Genomic DNA, 19,488 nt, shown 5'->3' with positions numbered 1-19,488 from the left:
TGGTTTAATTATTTATTTGTCAATGTTAAAAATGTGCTGTATTGAAATGAAAAAGTATAGAAAATATAATATAATTACTCAGTTTGCTTTATGTTTTATGTTACTTGCGTTATGTTCTAAATCGATGATAACCTTACAAACATTTTAATCCATTACTCGTATCGATTAAAAAATGTTTAGTATTTTTTTAGCTAGCTTAAAACGGGCTAATGTACCATCTGATGGTATGTAGTACCACTGCCCATATATATTGGCGTCGTATGAAATTTTAACCAATTTATACATAGCCAACGCGCCACCTACCTCGGGAACTAAAACGTTACGAGTAGGTACGTCTCTTGTGCAAGGTACACTGCACTCAACCTTCAAATCGGAATACAACGATGCTAAGTATTTCTGTTTGGTGGTAGTATATAGGTACCCACGGACGGGCTCCCACGAAGTGTAACGATTTTGGATTAACATAATATTATTCTAATCTAATAATTTTCATTTTATAAAAACCGAACATCTTTATTGAAAAGTATATTTAAATTGCAAATGGTAGCAAATTGATCGAACTAACTTTTGAATTTTACAAAGTGATTGGGGCGCCGGGAGACCCTGCTAAGTGGGACAAAAAACTTTAGTTTTGAATAAGTTACTTAAACTGCGACAGCTATGAGATAGCCACGATCAAGTTTTAAGAGGACAGTTTAAATTTTATGGTACTAAAATTTTCATAATGCATTAAAATTATTCTTAAAAAAATTAAAATTTAAAAGGTCTTTGACCCTATTGTTAGGTTTGCATTGGCAGTGTAAGCTGTTATGGTTGTGTGTGTTTCCTGTTATGCGTATGTTTATTAATAATGATAATAGAAACTTCATTATCATTTAACATCAAGTGGTCTATTTGCTAGTTTGGTCCTCTTTCCAGCCGTTTATTTCTCATTTGCTCACATCTCATCCTGTCATTTCTAACATAACATTTAACTCTCGCAGTTTTGACATCAAAAGATATTTAATTTGCCTTTTTTCAAATCTCAATACCGATACAGATATCAATATCGACATTTATTATTCCTATATGGTCATATTATTTTTATGAGAGTTTCTTGATGTATAATGTGCGAGTCAAATCTACCAACTAAATTACCGGTTCCACCCCACTGGTTGACCTGAAATTTTTTACTCAATTTATAAGATTGTTATTAAAAATACAAAGCCAATTAACGAAGTAAATTAAATTATTCTTGTAGATAAAATACATTTTTTAATAATGAAACAATGTAATCAATTTAACAAAAAAATTAATATCGCTTTCAGCTTAGAACACGATCGAATTATTAAAGGATTACAACATTTTACACGAGAGATACGAAGTGAATTCTTAAAGAATAGTGGAGTACTATTAAAATGAAATTATTAATACTCATATATGGATGAACATCCTCAGCTCTTGTAAATAAACTAATAATATAACTATAATTATATTTCATCGTTAACGAATCTATATTATAACAATACTATGTTGGTACTAATTAACGTAATGGTACGCTACAACGTGCTACGATCTACGCTACGAATTTTCAACCTTCACGCTTACAAGACACATAGGCTTCATTTTCTATTACAATGTGGGCTCGGAGAAGGCACACTTTCATCCAACACATGCTTCTCCTGCAATTAATACAATTTAAGCAATTTAGTGGTACTTGTTTGGGTTCGAGCACTACATCGTATTCTTAGAATTAGATCCACGAATTCTAGCCACCACCCCTCATATTGATTTAGGACGAGTCAATATATATATTTATATAGATACTAATATAGGTACAAAATCCTGTATTGTAATAGTCATTGTTAAAGTCATTATTTGATTAAAATTAAAGACACAGTGATTTTTTTTTAGTAATAGATTTGGGCATCGGCAAATGGGAAACCTGGTGTTAAGTGGTCACCACCGCCCATAGACATTGGCGCTGTTGGAAATATTAAACTTACTTCGCCAATGCGCCACTAACCTTGGGAACTAAGATGGTATGTCCTTTGTGCCTGTAGTTACACTGACTCACCCACCATTTAAACCGGAACACAACAATATCAAGTATTGCTGCTTGGTGGCAGAATATCTTATGAATGGGTGGTACCCAGACTCAGAGTTCTGCTCAGAGTCCTACCACCACGTGATATAATACAATACAAATAAGTAATATAATGCAGGTAATTTTGTAAACATTTGGGTCAATTTCAATTCAAGTACATAAGAGGAAGTTTGAAAGTGGCACCGGTAACCGAGAAGCTATCTGGAAACCGGCTGTCTTGGTATGGGCATGTTATGCGGAGGAATGAGGACCATGTTGTGGATGGATATAGAGGTAGGGGACGACCCAAGAAACGATGGATGGATTGTGTGAAAGACGATATGGTTAGAAAGAATGTTACTTGTGAGATGACGTCCGACAGAGAAGTATGGAAGAAGAAGACATGCTGCTCCGACCCCGAGTAAAATTAGAATAAGGGCAGGAGGTTGATGATAGGGTCAATTTCTGACGAGGAATATTTATTTTTCTAAAATTAAATCGTCTATTGAGTTGAGTATTTTCATCATATTTCACATTTGACCGCCCACACGTAACTGAATGATTCATCCTGTACACCTTATATGTCTATTAATATTAACAATCCCTTGGACCGCAGAGGCGATTGCACGTGTTTGATAACCATCTTTATAATTAGTCCTGTAGTTGCTACGTGAATAGATATTACCTGCCTGATAGTTCATTGATTAAATGTATATACATTCATAAGTGTAACGCTGAGACAGAGCGATGTATACATACGTTATATTATCATACGCTGTGCGCGAATTATCACTGACTGACTCATCTCGAGATCTTCGAAACTATACGACCCTTTGACTTGAAATTTAGCATAATCAATCCTTTCGCGACGTAGACACTCGTTAAAAAAGTATTTTTGAAAATTTCATCTTCAAGGGAGGGAGTGTGAGAAGTAATTTTTTATTAATTTTACCCGTAGACAACTAGGAAATACATATGGAAAGTCATAAGTGAGTCATTTATATTATGAACAGTTATCTTTTTAGTAAACGAATATACTCAAATGACATTTAATTGTTTTTTTACACACTTAATAACGTTTTTTCAAATCTTCAGAAAATCACTGATATCATTTCACCGTAAGTAGTGTCTTGTATATGAAATCATACCTACTGGAGAGATAGAACGAGACAAAACATTGACTCGTAATGTAAATTACTATTACTCATGCTTTGCGTGACACACAGAAGTAAATATTGTTTATTCGTCAGCTTGTTAACTCGTAATAAATTGGTATTTTAGCAAAATACTATTCTTATATAAACGTATTTTATCGCGACATAAAACAGCCGTGTCAACTTTAAGTATAAATCATGTCACGGTAACACAATCGGACCTCTACGTAACATATTTTATATTATTATATTTTATAGGATTATGCTAAGACTTTATCGCTCACGCGGACGTGGACGATGCACTTCTTTCATGTAGAGACATTTCTCATGATTGGTCTATGATTCATGGAATAGAAAGTAATATAAAACGATGTCCATCCGAATAAAATAAGCCACGGCCAAAAGTATATTTGAACAATACCTTCATTGCGCTATGAACTTGGCCCACGCTCTACATCGCGACACGCAAACGTTAACGCGAACACGAGTTCTACAGCTGTTGGCAGAACATTGATTTTCTGTGGCCATGTATTTGCATATTCAGTTTTGTTGTTCAAAAAAATAGCTTTAATCCGCTAAGTTTGCCAGCTGCACGCTTACTGTTTTCTACGATGAATACGGCCAACAGACTTTATCATATAAATACATCCGAGGGTTTTATTATATTCATAAACACATTTCCATAAGCTTTCAAGCGCTTCAAGTTTCCGATGAAGGGAACGGGTATGATAGTTCAACATTTATGAAGATAGAAATATAGATACCGGTGTTTAGGCTTTTGTTTATAAGTAATAGTGAAAGCGAACTATTGAGCCGGAATTATTCTATAATATTTCATTAATAGTATTCCAAATTTACTATTTAAATTCAATCTTTAACGCGCAACGCTCTTATCTTTCAATATTCTACATTCTTTAACAACTTTATTTATTAACAAACAAACATTATTATATGATGGTGTCATAAAAATTCTAAAAATAGTGGACCCAACCTCGGCGGCTACATTAAGGAAAACGAATGACTTCTTGCTTGATTGCACACCTTAGAAATGAGATGACCGCCTGTAGGCTGTTTCAAATAGCGAAAATATTTTTTTATTATTGTATACTAATTTTTAAATATGACATTAACAAAAATCTCGCACAGTTTTTCTTCTCAGTTCCGAGGTGTTTATTTCCGAACCAGCTGTAGATCTTAGACATTTAATAAACAAGTTTAACCGCTTCCATATTTAATATAGATTTTTGTTTTGACTACAGAATTATATAGTAACTTAGACAGTTTTTCTACATGGTGCTATAACCTCGATGCATCCTAACGCCAAAATATACTTTCTTATTCATTTAAAATTCGTAAAATGTAACTCGTAACGTAAAGCAAATCGTATGATATCTTACAACTACACTTGTTTATATTCTAAGAACCGAACAAATTGGAAACACTTAATTTCGCAATAAATACAAAATGCTTTCTCACCACCCCAACGTAGGACGCTATCAGTTCGCCATCCCGCGATCCCACGTCCATGTGACCTATATAACAAACTAGTGAAGTCCGATGACTTCTCAAAATCTTTTTTTATATTTTTAAAAATATATTCAATGACTCTACCCAATATACTTGTATTTTATTATTTAAATTAGATTAGTGGTAATTATTTATTAAATCTATATTGTATGTTGTGTTTATCTATAAAAATCGTGTTATATGCCCAAACCGTCATAGTATATATATATACAACACAATATTCTACATTCCATCGGATTAAGAGAGTTGTATGCACTCTTGTGTCCTACAATATGTCCGGCGTAGGTGGCTGGTCTGCTGGTTATTCATATGGCTTACAAGAAAATTATGTTAGAAATAAAATTAATTTTGAGTTTTAGTTATTATATATTTATTATCAATGCTTGTTGCGTAATCACGACTAAATCATCTATTATAATGAAATATAACATTGTGGCAGCCTGTGAGGGAAAAAATAGCCCGAACAGAGTCGCAGCGAACTGTTAAAGTTTTGCCGCCGTACTCTAGAAAAGCACTCAGAGTAACAATTCTCTCCACGTCTCTGTGCACATAACTCGCTATCTCATATTATATACAAATATTTTATACGACATTAATGGCAGCGCAATAATGGTATTGGTTCGGATATAGCACATCCTTATTTATCTTAAAATGCCGCAATAATAGAAGCTACCACCGGTTTATACTTAATCGAGGTTACCCATTACTCAAAATTAATTAATTGTTAATAAAAATATAAGATACACTGATAAATGTAAAATGAGGCTCAACTAAATGATACCTTATCATTATCACAATAAAAAACTCAAAGAAGTGTCAAAAATGATGTATGTTGTCATTGGCATCGCGAACGTAAAAATTGGTATTTTATTTTATTTAATATAATGTGTTTATAATACCTTTAACAAATCTCGATCTCAAGTGAGAAATTATTAAATAATTAGATCATTACAAAAACGCTTACATTATTTATTGAATATTTTAATAAATTCTGTAATAATTATTATTCGGTTTAAATTATCTTTGAATTGTATTGATAACATTGATACTAAAATAAGAGGGTACTTTGACTTTTCTGTTCAATATTGTGAATCTTGTGATTTGTAGTGAGGCTTATATAAATGATAGAAGCTCGGTACAGAACGACTTTACTCTTGAGTCTTCCTGGAGCAGCGAGGTGTTAACATTTAAGGTACGATATAATTTTGTGATAAAGTATAATTGTTATTGTTTGTTAAATTTTATTGATGATATATGAATTGTGTTTTTTGCAATTATTAAGATGCAAAATTAATATTAAAGTAATTGGTGTTAATGTAAATATAATATTACGATTACTACAACTATTATAATGTTTAAATAAATATTTGAGTTTCATTTAAAGAAATGGAAATTATTCTTAAAATATACTGACATAATGTATTAAGTCTCTATAAAAAATCTAACACGAGCAATATACTTAGAAAAGGATACAAAGTTTTCTCTTCGCATATTAATATGAGTAAATTTTATCTTCGCAACAAAGATATTACAATATAATATGTTACAATACTTTGTTCCATAAATTTATTATACGACTTGCTTGAATAACAATAAGAGTATCGGATGTACAGTTTATATAAGTACGCCGTATTTTATATATTACGTAAGATTCAGACTCATTTTGAAAAGTTATATATGTACCTACATTATGAACAACGACTTGGTATGATAGGCTTTGCGATCATCTATATTGTAGACTAGCTGGGCCCGCGGCTTCGTGCGCGTTTGAATTTAATAAAAAAGCGACTTTATTATTATTTTACATATAATTCTAAAATCAAAGTAGCCTAAGTTACTCCTTATTACATCAGCTATCTGCCAGTCAAAGTCCCGTCAAAATCGGTCCAGCCGTTCCAGAGATTAGCCGGAACAAACAGACAGACAGACAGACAAAAATTGTAAAAAATGTTATTTAGGTATATATACCGTGTATACATACATATGCATTTAGTAAAACGCGGTTATTTTAATATTACAAACAGACACTCCGATTTTATTATATGTATAGACAGTACATGCAAACCCTACTAGAACACAACATCCTTCGTCAGATATTGTACCATCGTAGCTCGATTGTTGTGTTTCGGTTTAATAGATGAAGGTTCGTTTCATTATGTCATTACAGTCATTCCAACAGACATTTATTTATTGATCCCACTAAAAGTACATAATTTGGCGGCAAATATAAAAAATAGTTAATATTGCAGTGCCAATGTTTATTGCCACTGGTAAACAACTTTCATTTGGGAAATTTGCTCTTCCTATTGAAAAAACATACATAGTCCTCCGTCGTACCTGATAGTTACGCAATACTGACATCTACAGTATTCAACTATATAAAAAAAAAACATTTATTCTATTCGGTACTTATGAGAAGTTATCGATTATTTAAATTTAATTTTATTAAATTTCACGATTAAATTAAATTTATACCGCGGTCCGGAATGTAGATTATTACGAGAAGAACTAGTAAGAAAATCAGTAGTTAGTCAAATCAAATCAAATCAAAACAAAATATACTTTATTCAAGTAGACTTTTACAAGCACATTTGAATCGTCATTTAACAAACTATTTAAAGTAAAGCTACCACCGGTTCGAACTGTAGATTCTACCGAGAAGAACCGGCAAGCAACTCAGTAGTTACTCTTTTTCAACGTCTAAAAATACAGTCATGTTAGTTAAATACAATTATATAAGTATGTCATGTCACCTGCCTGGAAGTCAACAAGCATTAACTCCACGCTTTTTTATCATCAATATAATCTAGTAGTTAGTTGAAAAAGAGTAAGCTTTTTCATAAATATTACTATAATTTTTTTTGTAAATATCGAAAAATTAATTTAGCACGCGCTGCAAACTTAACGCTCATTGACTCAAATATCATGTATCATAATATTGGAGTCGACAAACAGAACCGCGCTCTCGGAGGGTGAACGAATGTCATTCAAATTGAAACTTACACGTGTAGCGTGACCATGCATCGACGTGCGATGCTGTGAGTAAGAGACTTAAATTTGAAAAGAAGATAAATAAAAATAATTCAACTTGTAAGTAACACCTGACCTGCACTCTAGTTTTGAAATTCGACTCGCTAATAAAACTAATGAAGTGATAAATAATGATTTTGATGAAACGATAGTTCTATTAATACTCATTCAAATTAAAAACAAAATAAAGTGTTCGCTCTTACATGAGCACATTTATTAATACATGTATACAATTATTTAAATTTTCATTAATAAGTGTACAAAACTTAATTAAAAATAGCCTATAATTACACTAGCTGGCTCACCTTTAAAACCGGAACAACAATGTTATTACAGTTTGGCGGTAGAATAGTTTGTGAGTGGGTGGTACCAGAACTAAACTGATCTAACTAACATAACTAACTACCATGAAAAATTCCTTTTCTTAAAGCATACTTTTTTAATTAAGTGGTACATTGCAGTATAACGATGTAAATAACTTATATGTAAAGATCTAGAAAATTTTTGTTATCTTTACTTTTAAATAAAGTTTCAAGACATTAAACTGTGAGAAGAGAAATATAAGAATTAAAATATTACTGAAGATTTTCAGATGATATGACTATTTAATTGTATAATTTTATATGTTACAACTGGATATTTAAAATATATGTATACAGTTGTTGGGAATTGTTTTATCTAATTAACTTTTAATAAATGTGTTATTTGTGACGACAATTTAAAAGTTACTAAAGCCTTCCCGGTAAGACGTACATACATTATAGTTTAGCGAATCGAAAGTTTCCTTAAAAAAAGTTTACGGCCTCCTATCCAACTCGACTCTCGTTCCACATTTCAATTCGTGTAAGGGATTTCCAAAAACTTTGTTATCCGTTTTATACGAGCCGGCATTACAGTCGGCTCAAAACGGTTCAGGTCGCGTTAGTAAATGTTGAAGTTTCGTAAAATTCGCCCACAAACTTTAGCCCACCAACGAGTGGTATGGGGCATATAAATATGGCGGCGGTCGATGCAGACGCGCATGCGCGATGCGGCGCCAGGGACAGCTTCATACGATAGTCACCAACATATAACTTTGTGTTATATTATGCTAATAAGTTATTTAAATGTATTCAAATGTCGAGCTTTGAACTCCAATTGTGTAACGTTTGTCTCTTAATACGTTACAATACAAGGTGGGACGAAATTTGTCTACCAAAATATTATTAGGCGTTCGAGGACCTAACTATTGAAGAAATCGCACAGTTTCGCTATGTTCTATTGTACAAGTTATTCCATCAACATCAACGATTGACCTTCGCTAATTTTAGACCCCCAACCTATCTTCAACAAAATGAATATTTTTATTTTGCTTGTTGTTGTATTAATTTATTTTAAGCGTGTGTATTACTAGCACCGATTGTTGCGGTGCCGGTAATATTCAACTTTCCTAAGCATATTGCGCGCATGGAGGAGTGTGAGATTTGTTACAGGTGAAGGTATTAGAAACACATTATAAGGGTTATTTAGCCTGCAGTATGTTAAAAATAAGATCCAAACCTTCAAGCTTAAGCCGATTTTGATATAATTTGGTGTGGAGAAAGTTTGAATCCCGGAGAGGAACATAGTACTTTTTTTAAATTTACCCCTCGAGGGGGTAATATTAGGTTTAAATAGGTTGTATGCTATGGTTAAAATTCTATAAATTTAAAAAAGCGTAATGCCTCACTTTCAGTCACTACTATATAATAAGCCTCACCATTTTTTTTTCTTATTCAATGATCAAATACACTTTACTTAATATATTTGTTTTAATATGGTTTTATAATAACGTAAATATTTACATTTCGTTAATCTTAGACTTTATATTTACCAATCGCTATCAAGCCTGACTAACAAAAAATCGCGCTCCGAAAAGTACGAAACAAAGAAATATTTTTGTCTGAAATTCTTATCCGCCGAATGTCCAATTATTTGTCATCTAATAAGTAAACAACTTAATATACAAGTTAATATATAACTTATTTTTATTCCATTTAGGTCACCGGATGGTGAGTGGTCACCACCGCCCATTATTAAAAATTCTGATTGGCGGTAGAATATCTGATAAGTCGGTGGTACTTACCGAGGCGCCCGCGCTTAAAGCCAACTTAAATTTAATTTAAACACATAGATGATATAGTGATATTCAGAGGATAGTCTTGGCCACATGCCTCCTCGCCTCTATTGCTTTATTATTGAGTGATATATGCTTTTGATACCATTTGTCGTTCCAATTTCTAAATCCAATAAGTTTTTAAACCTTTTAAACGTTCTCATTACAATCACACGTTTGGTAGGCTTGGAAATAACTCTTGCTTGCGTGCTTCACTCAAAATACCTACTTAATTTCGATATTTTCCACGTCGTCTATCCAAGAACATGAGTTATATAAATAAAATATATAAAAAATAATCCACTGTTCGTTTTGTTTAGACTAAAAGAATATCTGAAACGTGATTTTGCTAGACATTTAGATTAACAGCCTGTAAATTTCCCACTGCTGGGCTAAAGCCTCCTCTCCCTTTGAAGAGAAGATTTGGTCCATATTCCACCACGCTGCTCCAATGCGGATTGGTGGATACACTTGTGGCAGAATTTCGTTTAAATTAGACACATGCAGGTTTCCTCACGATGTTTTCCTTCACCGCCGAGCACGAGATGAATTATAAACACAAATTAAGCACATGATAATTCAGTGGTGCTTGTCTGGGTTTAAACCCGCAATCACCGGTTAAGATGCACGCGTTCTGACCACTGGGCCATCTCGGCTCTTTTCTAGTCATTGCTAATCGTAAATTACCGAGGGTATTAATTATAAGTTCCAGAAACTAATATTTTAAGAGTGTAACCACACTTAATTGCGTGTAACTTACCTACTGTTAAACTGTTTAACTTACAATACCTATATGCGCACAAATTGTGTATGTAGGTATTGTAAGTAAATTCTTCTAATGTAAGATGTAAATAAACGAATGTACATACTTTTAAGTGGGATGTTCTAGAAAAAACAGACTCAGCTTTGCAAAAATTTATACTGTTGACTTATGCTGTGTATATATATATTTACTCTGGTGTATGTTAGCTTTACAGCATAATGTCCTATGACATTCTACTCTGGTAATACAGCCGAATAGAAGAGGGTCGTCCGTGCAATCTATAACCAGGGCCTAAATTGGTACGAACATGATCGCCAGACTGTTTTAAATAACGAAAATACTGTAATTATTAAATATGACGTGAGTTTTTCGCTGGTAATTTTATTTTAATTACGAATCAATGAGCAAGCGCTGCCATGCTTCTGTATATATATTTTCTTTTAACTTTGATTTGATTCGAACCCATGAAAACGTACTTTTTTTTCATTTACAGGACCTTGTATTCTTTAGAGAGCGCCACATTAAATCTAGTGTCAGTAATGTCAAATAGCCAATAACTATATTCTTACGAGACGTCATTTGTCGAAGTAAAACAAGTAGTTTAGAAGATATGCGAGAACAGATGTAAACATAGCCTGTCTAAATCATATAACTTCCGTAGTCGCTTTATAATGACTACGAACATATAATATAATATATTAATTTAGGTTGGTTTGCTAAAAATATATAACGATAGAATAACATTGTTTCGTAATTTAAGCTGGGCGTTGGTTGTCTGTCCGTGTCTGCATTTCCTTTTTATATATAGATTCATGTCAGTTAAATAATCTTATTTATATGTTCCTGAAGGCCTGAAGATATACAATTTTGAATTGTGATTTTGTAGTTATTGAAATATCAAAACATACTATTTATTGAAATCGTTTCTGATATTTGTAACAATATGCTAAAAGCTTCTTCTTGAAAGCAGAAACTTCGAAAGCCTCCATTAACAAGAAAGGTAAAACATTCAATACTCGTCTTAATTCTCCTTCGCCCGGAAATCACATTCATTCATCACTATTTATGAGATTATTTAAATTATAACCCTATGTTAATAGCGATAAAGCTTAATTTATAACTGGCATACATTTTTCAACTTGTGACATTTTAAGGTGAGTTTAGAAAACCATTTTCAAGGAATATCGTAACTGTAAAAATGATTTCTAAATATATTAAAATAGGGTTTGAATTTGATTAATATTATCAATTGTCTACAAGACCCAATTTCTAGGTTTTTGTGGATGCTATCTGCGTAGTACTATTTTAGATTAGCCGCTGGATCCAAATTGAATATAAAATAAAAATGGCAGTCTTGTAACGCTAACGAAAGTAAGCAGCAAGAGATAAATTGAATAATTTTTTGTATCTTTGCTTTAAAAGCCGACGTTGCTTTTAAAAAAAAATGTCTGTATTGAATTTCTTCAACACAAACTTGAACAAGGTTGAAGGTGATTAGCTTATTAACCCGAGGTCACCACAGAACACAAGCTTCAAATGTCACAATGTGCTACGGTAGAGGTCAACATTTTACGAGTGAGATACGAAGTGAAATCTTACAGAATCCCACTGCTATCCGATTAATTAACTAACATTTGTCACCAAAAATTATAAATCATATTACCTACTTCCGTTTTCATACGTTAGTGGTTATATAAATTTGATAAATATTTGTTTCGATGATTATATTGAACCAATTATTCGGTGCTATTCTTGTAATAGTGAGATTATGAACCCTGTCGGGCGCGGGGCAGACGCACGACAGGAGAAAGGTTTCATTTACGAGTCTAATTATATTATTTTTCAAAAGTTATAAATTTATTCGAATACATAATACTTAAATTGTTTCATTCAAAAACTCTATAATTTTATAATAGCCTTTAATCCTACTAATATTATATAAATGCGAGTTATTGTGAGGATGAATGGAAGTTTGTTAGTCTTTCACGCAAAAAATTCTGAATAGATTTTAATGAAAGTTGACAGTAATATATTTTATACGTCAGAATAATACATGGGCTATAATTTATAAAGATGTTGAGTAAATTGGCTACAACATAACGCTAAGTGTTAAGTAAGTCGGACAAGCTATCATCTACGAGTGTAAATGTTTCTCTTAACTGTCCTACAAAAAAGCCTGAGGAGGCATACGTCTTATATTTGTAAGCTATTATTGCCAAAATAGTGAACCAAAAATATAATAAAAATATTTTATTTCCGATGCAGATATGTCAGTAACAAATAGAGATTTAATAAATTAAATTAACTTTTATCGCTTTTGATATTTAATATAGATAAGATTTGAGAGTAAAGACGACGAGAAAGTGACGTCGTGTTACTAAAATACTTACTCATTGTTCAAACAAAAATTAAAAAATATATTTGTAATCAGGACAATAATTGTTATTCTTGCGAGTCGGTGTCAGCACAGTTATCTAACTACTAAGTGTGAGATGAATTAATTTAACCATAAAAATAGGTAAGAAATTTGATATCGAGATAGTTTAAGTCCTGAGTAAGGACATTAGCTAGTTTCTTAGAAGTACGATTAAAGTAAAATGTATTACGCGGACGACGTCGCGATCAAAGGCTACTCAGTAACAATTGTTTTACTAATATATAGTCAATAAATGTTGTAACTTGTTACAGATTTCTATCGACATAGCGTTCTCGCAGCCACTCGCAGAGTGTATTTTAAAGAGGTCGGTACGTTTAGTCAATATTTTTGCTGGGCGATCGTGGCTGTATATCTTTATGTTTAGTATTCACGGTGGTAACTTCAAATGTTCTAAAATTCATGTCTCTAAAATGAATATACCAAGAAAAGTAAAATATACTTTTCACATCTAGAAATGCAAATACCACTTTTATTTGGTGGTAGGGCTTTTGGAAACCAGTTTGGGTTGATACATGCAGGTCACATGTTCTACTGCCAAACAGCAATACTATGAATTGTGGTGTATTATGTTTGTGTGGTTTTTTAATTCTCAAGTTTGATGGGGCTTTAATGATGTAATTGGGGCTGGTGTCAACTTAGTATCAGGCGGAGGATTCGCCAGTCCGCCTAGGTAATTAATATAAAAAAAAAGTTTTATCGATGTTTACTAATACTACTTCTATAATTCAGGTGTTCCAACGACTGAGCCATCTCGTATATAATATTTATTCACATAATAATTACATATTTCGATATCGTTACGTATCCAATGCAAAAAAATAAATCGTTTTCGAGCCCCTGTTTCTATTTATGTAAATGAAATCCCACACGCCACGTCACGCCAGGGGGGGGGCGTGAGGGGGGTTGCATTCGACGCGCGATACGACTGTCAAGTCATCAAGCTTGACGCTCACGTGTTCTTTTCGATATCCACATATTTTATTATTTTTGCAATAAAAATGCTAAAATATTATTTACTCTATATATATCCATACGCGTCATATACTTTTAAATCATCCTCGTTGTACTGATATCCACTTATTACATTTATTTTCTTATAAATTTATGTCGTCCGGCCAGTGTATGATATATTTTTGTATCCATTGTCATGGCAGCTTATTATCAGCAGTTAAATGCTATTAGAGTCTAAGAGTTGCAATGTCATCAATCGAGTTAACACAAGTTTGGTGGTAAAAAAAATTTTACATGTAATATATGTATGGCAGTTTTTAATGGTGTATATATTTTTAATATTATTATTTTCTTTAAAATCCCACTACCCGACCCACTCCGGATGGAATAATGCTACACAAAACGTTGATATTGAAACACAACTGCATTAAGAATATTCTTGTTTTTATTGGACTGGAACCTTCGGAACTTAGAACAGCTCTCCGAAGTTTCATCACAATTGGATGACTGGTTTTGAAACATAGGGAACATACAAATATTCATTATTATTTATGCAAGGCGAGCAAATATATTGCATAGAATCAGCATTATTATCCGGAGCAATTATTTAAATTGAACAAGTGCCAGATTTTTAGAAGCAGCTTAAGTCGTATTCGTATACCTTTATTTTTCTCCAATTATTTCTGCAGTCAAAGGACCCTTACTGTATGTAGGTCTGAGCTATTATGTCTACTTACTTACGTCTTCTTCTTGATTATTGATGAAATAGCTTGAAATTCAGGCTTCACTTATACCGTCCTCTCGGCTTAAATGTGAACTCTCATTTGAATCCTTCATATAAGAGGTAGAGACAAATCCCTACTTCGTATTTATTTTAAAAAAAACAATAGAATTGTTCCAATGATTATTATGAAACTGGCGATTTTTCCCGGAGGAATTTTTATTGTCTAATCCAAACAGTTATTAAGTCTAGAAATGTTCCTACGACAGGTAGAAGATATACTACATATACGAGAGCCTACAGCCCCGCCTACTAAATGTTTACGGACTTCATTATGAAGATACAACAAATAAATCGTAGGCATTTAATATAATATTTAATTATAATAAACGTTGACGAGACAGATACATATGTATTTACATAAAAATTATTAACATTAAGTCCATACGTATTGAACGAATTTATAAGTAGCTGTAATAAATATTGAATTAATGTTTTAATGAAACATCATTCGTCTTTCGAAATTGCTCCTTTGTGCCGCTGAATGTAAGTCGCCATCGCAGCGACGGAGCGCTCTAATGAATGTCATTGAAATTGATGGTATCGCTCTAATGAACTGGATGATAAAAATATCAACCTCGCTACGATGGGTGCAAACAGTAAAGTAAAATTTTTACTTTACTTTACTTTACTGTAACCGTATTACTGTTGGACAACGTACGCCTTCTCGTAATTAGAAGGTATAGAAGGCAACAATTACACGTATGAATATAATTGCAAAGAACACACTGATCTTATGAGAAGATTGTAGCAGGCACTAATGAAAAAGCGATTTTCTGATTAAACTCAATTCTGCATTGTGTATACTTTATTATAATCTTTATTGTTGAAATAAATAATGATTATATCAAAAATAATCCCAAATGGATAAATACGTCGCTGCGTCTGTTCGACGCCGGTGCTTATTCTTTTAATTTAAATATAATTTTATTTATTTATTGACGTTATACAGACATAATGTCACAGCGCGTCATAGCCGCAAAAATATCATTGGAAATAAGTGTTGGGTTTTGGAACTCAACTGGGAACCTGAATGGTACATCTATTGCTATCTAGTAATACAAGAAATAAGAATAAACTTGTAACCCCTACTTTCCGTTTGCATACGGTAAAGAGAACGTTTTTGGACAATGGTATACGCATATATAAAAATATAAAGATACCGGGAAATGTAACCAATTTACCATTTACGAAATTTAAAAAAAATATTTAGACTAAATTAATAAATAAGTCTTATTATACATTAAAAGAGTACTTTTTAGAAAAAAAAACGCCTGGATTTAGGCTCGGGTTCCATCACAGGACACTAATTATTGTAAAAAAACAGCATTGTAAATCTGTTTATTTGAAAAGAGCAACTATGCGAGTTTCTTGCCGTTTCTTCTCGCTGGAGGCTGCTTTCCGAAACGGTGGTAGTATTTTAAACGCTTCGTTATGAACTTGAATAAAATTGATTTGATTTGATTTGATATTTAGTACACCCAAGTAGGTGTATCCTCCATATTATACGTCATATACAAACGTACACTATAATATTAGTTGGCTTCGTACCAGTCCGTAGTAGCCCATGTAGGTACAACTCATTGCATATTTTACCGCTAAACAGCAATCCTTGGTATTATTGTGTTCTGGTTTAAAGTTTGAACGAGCTAGTGTAACAGGCTCAATGGTACTTCTCATCTTAGTTCCGAAAGTTAGGTGCGTTAGATGGCATTTACGAAGTAAGAGGAATAGTTAATATTTTTTGCAGCGCCAATGTCTATGAGCGGCGGTGACCACTTACCAATTTTATATAACAAAATACCGCGACCTTCGTTTGCGATCCACATACTCCATAACAAATGCACCTCGGCCTGTAATAAGAGAATAAAACATTAGACAAAATGAAATTAAAAATGTAGAAATCAAGTCTTATAGACATTAAATGAAATATCAAACAGCCCACCAACGCTCGGAGACCACACACTGAAGACTATAAATAGCTTGGACAATCCAATTGGCATTCGTTCGGAAGGTTTTTCATATCATATTGGTATCGACCGAGCCACGCCCACCTCCCGCGGCCCCCGTGCCCCGTCCCCCCACGCGACGGCCACGCCAGAATGTGCCAGTACGAGTAATCGAATTAACCACGTCTGATTTGAAACTAGTCTTCGACTGAACAGTCAGCTTTATTCTGTTGGTTTTATATACTTAACTTGAATTAAATTTAAACACAAAGCCATGTGTGCCTGTGAACACTTTCCTAATTAAACGCTTCTCATATTTACTAAATACATCATTAAAATACAAATTAGTACTCCTATATTGTACTAAATTGTAATCCACTTGTATGAAATGAAAATAAAATATACTTCATTCGAGTAGACTCTCATAAACACTTTACAATATTATGTTAAATGCAATTCTGAAGAAACGGCAAGAAATTCAATAGTTTTTGTATTCCATCAGTTAAATGATTTGCGTACGTTAATAAATATTTCAGCTAAAGTTCGATATCGAGGCTGGAAATCATCAAATACTAAAACTGCTCGCTATTTTATTATCTCGGTTTTACTTGTGTACCTTCATATTGATATAAATATTGTTAACTTTATATTCGAATTTCTTAATTTGTCAATTCATAAAAATAATAAGCATAGGAACGATTTGGTATTAAAACGAACACACGCAGTAACTGAATCCTTACCTATTCTTATTTCATAAAAACATGAGATTTTTTAAGTGGAATACCGGCAGTAGGCTCGCCCAATGGCCAGTGACTCTCCATCATGCATGATCTGCATCCTCCAGATCACAGATCTGGCACCCGATGGGGTTTGCAAGTGCGTTGCCGGCCTTTAATAAAGGTGCAGGTTTTTCTCAAAGTTTCCTGATTCGTGTCGTTTCAGATAAACTTGACATAAGAAATAATTAATCGATGTAAAATTTTGATTATTTTTTATTATTATAACTCTAGCTGAGATTGATTTCACAAACATATTTATTTATAAATGTAATAAAGATAATATCTTTAAATAATAAACTTTATTTCAAGATTTACCTGTACCTTAGTATATATTTACTTGGTGGTTGGTGGCTTTGTGGAAGGCCTTCATCATATAAAATACCGCCAAACAGCAATGGTTATCGTTGCGTTCCAGTTTCAATTGTGAGTGATCCAGGGTAACTACAGGCACAATGAATATAACTTCTTAACATTACCAAAGTTGGTGCCCATTTACAATGTAAGACAAACAATCCGACTATAATATTATTAAAGTTAGAAACAGTTATTGGAAATACTCTGCAAAATTATATTAAGTAACTTAAAATATGTCGCTGGCTGCTTCAAGCGCCTTTAAATTGCGAATAGCAAAAATAAACAATGTTAAAAATTTACTATTCAAATTAAATTACATTTGATTATATTTAATATTATGATAATATTCCTAATGATTTTTTAAAAAAAAACTAAAGAATCTAGAATACACTTTGTGCGATCTAATGTTCTACAAAGGTTATAACCAGGCTACTCATATGTGCAGATGTTGTGCAACGGACAAGAGCGTCCGCAAGGACGGGTGCATTTCCTATACGCTTGCTGTTATAGTTCATTGGCACAGCAATCCCTCACGACCGAGGTAAGATTTAAGATTCGAAGAAGGAAAGTGCCGCTACAACTTCCTAACTCAAGAAGAATTTTCTTTATGTACTTCCGTAACAGTTTTGTCTTTATTTTTACTTTTTGCTACGGCCACATTGTTGCCGGATATTTGTTTATTATTCTCGTTTACTATGTGAGACGATTGAAATTAAAATCCATGCAAATATCGACGGCAAGGTATGCCAGCAAGGCAACACCAAGCACATTTAAAAAAAAAAATTGCCTCAAACAACGACAATAAACAATTAAAAATTCGCCAATCCGATAGTGTATGTGACGTGTGAACATAGATGATGATTTAAACGATCATGAAGCATCTTGAAACACTCACTAAAATGTAAATTGTATATAATGATCATTGTTAGTTGAAATTTAAATAATAATATTTGCCTGCAAAAACTTTACGGGCAATAAATTCGCCTGACTCCCCCCAGTCGTAACTTTTCGTTGTTCTAATTGAGTTATTAGATTTTAATTCGGAATTTCATTCAGGTGAATAATATATATTATTTTTTACTCTTTAAGAGTACTCGACTAATTACTAACTACCTAATACCCACTTTTGGGCGTTGACCTACTCATCGATCTAATTTCTCCAATCTCACGCTGTAGAAACATACAGATGAGTTCCCAGGCCCCTGGAGGAACGTTTTTTATGTATTACCCACTTAAACACGGATCAGAGAGGCTTTGCAATATGACCCCTCCCTTGCTGTGCTCCGCTTAGCGGCCCATTCCTTAGGAGGTCTTTCCTATAATGTATCCACTTATCCAGGTTCGGCCGCGATATTTAGTGTGGCAAGTAATCTAATAGAATTAGTAAATCGCTATTACTATTAACCCAACGGGGCTGTTCTCTACGCAATTGACTCACGGTATACACGCTATGTTGACGCGAGTATCCTCGAAATGCTATAATTATTATAGTTAATGTCGCATATCAGTTTCTGACACTTCGCGGTCGAGTTCTACGGGGAGTGAGTACTTTGTTCTTAGAGAA

This window comes from Vanessa tameamea, chromosome 12, assembly GCF_037043105.1.
Source record: "Vanessa tameamea isolate UH-Manoa-2023 chromosome 12, ilVanTame1 primary haplotype, whole genome shotgun sequence".
NCBI classification, from domain to species: Eukaryota; Metazoa; Arthropoda; class Insecta; order Lepidoptera; family Nymphalidae; genus Vanessa; species Vanessa tameamea.
Note: the sequence above shows the minus strand (reverse complement) of the source record.